The following is a 1,769-nucleotide window of genomic DNA, read 5'->3' as shown; positions in this document are numbered from 1 at the left end:
CTGTAACTGTGTAAGTCTGCCTATTAGTAATACCAAGACAAGAACTGGATAGGTATTCCACTTGGTTGGATTACATGTGTTTCCCTATGTGTGACTGATCAACCAAAAAATAGGAACACAATGTCAAACTTTCTCTTTTATCTATTTTTTTTTTCCCTCAAGAGCAGTTCAATGATTTGGAGGCTTAGTTAGTACAATACAGAGAACACAGGGGAAAAGGACAAAATGGCACTTCATACCATGGCCAGTATTCATCTCGCTCTGGTTGGAACTAAAGATATTATTCATTTTTATGTTATTTCATTTTCTTTGGAACATAAATCAAAGCCATTTAACTCAAATTTGAGGTAAACACACAATACATACACAACCTTATGCAAAATATTTTTTGTAAGTAACACACATTTTAAATATTGGAAACTGAGTTTCTGTGCTGGTTTGTATTCTGACTTAATGGAACAAGAAGAGAACATTCAACTAGGGAGGGCTATCCTGATACTAAAGCTCTCAGAGTTCAAAACATCTTCGTCTCTCCCTTTGTACTTACCACAGGCTACACAATGTCCTGAGAGGATTCATTATGAAAAAAATATCAATCACAGCTTTAACAACTTACTTTGGAAGGAACTAATGAGAAAGCAAATTGGACGGTGAGGCTTCATCTTTGTTTTCAAATAAGTGGTCTGAATTTTTCTGCTTATAGAAAAAGTTTAAATCAGTTTGTTTTAAATATATCTAAACCATCCATTTTTGCAGCTTTCAGGAAAAGTCCAGCACTTCATTTACACAAGTCTATGAGAAGAGGTCAGTAGAGATCATCTAATCTTAAGTCGTGACATCACCCACTCAAGTCCTTGGCACAGCCCCTCGCCAGTAAGAGCACAGCATTCCTGGATATGCCACTGGTGGTCTTTAATAGAACTTAAGTTTCAAAAACTGGGAGACTTCTGCTACAGTCATGCATTCTTTAACACCTTGTTTATTAGCAAAAATCAGCAATCCAGCTTTCCTTAGGTCTTCATGTGCTAACATTTTATACAGTTCTTCTCTGGTCACAGAAATCCTTTCTCTGTCTGTACTGTCCACAACGACTCCTACGAGCTCTGTGTTAGTATAGTAAGTGTTCCAGAAGGAACGGAGAGATTCTTGGCCACCAATATCCACATTAGGAAACGTGTATTATTAACTATCTCTTCTACATTACTTCCTACTGTAGGGGACGTATGTACAACTTCATTCCGAGAAAACTGGTAAAGGATGGTAGTTTTCCCTGCATTATCCAGCCCACCAAGGATAACTTTGTGCTCCTGGAGATTGAACAGTCTCCATATCCTGGTAGAGAATTCCCATTCCAGCCACCGGGCCCGCCTGGCCTCCCCCGGCTCAGGCTCAGGGGGACGAGAGAGACGCGCTGGAGCCTCCGCCTCCGCCGCTGCCGCCGCGCACTGCCCGCCCTGCCCGGTGCGAGGTCCCGCCGCGGCACTCGCCTGGCGCGCGGACATCGCCGCCGCGTTGTCTGGGACGAGCCTCGCGGGCCACCGTCCTCCCCCAGCGGGCGGGGGAGGCGAGGGTGTGGGGCACGCGGGGCTGCAATTCCAACGTTCTGAATTCTAGCATGAGCAAACCCGCCTGTGAGGGTATAAATTACGACGCTGGTTGCTCCCAGGGAAATTGACTGGGAAAGGGGAAAAAGAATTTTCCAAGGGGATGGAAATCTTCAGTTCTGATTTGCATTCCTCAAGAAGATTAAACAATATATGTAAGATCTG

At 43.8% G+C, this 1,769-nt stretch overlaps 1 pseudogene; it reads right to left on the bottom strand.

Moving 5' to 3' along the window:
• Positions 1 to 776: 776 nt before the first annotated feature.
• LOC102489633 (ADP-ribosylation factor-like protein 5A pseudogene) lies at positions 777 to 1,502 on the bottom strand (annotated as a pseudogene).
• Between the last annotated feature and the right edge of the window lie 267 nt (positions 1,503 to 1,769).

The sequence above is a fragment of the Tupaia chinensis genome, unplaced genomic scaffold (assembly GCF_000334495.1).
Source record: "Tupaia chinensis unplaced genomic scaffold, TupChi_1.0 Scaffold144346_1, whole genome shotgun sequence".
In the NCBI taxonomy this organism is placed as follows: Eukaryota; Metazoa; Chordata; class Mammalia; order Scandentia; family Tupaiidae; genus Tupaia; species Tupaia belangeri.
Note: the sequence above shows the minus strand (reverse complement) of the source record. Positions and strands in the feature narration are given on the sequence as shown.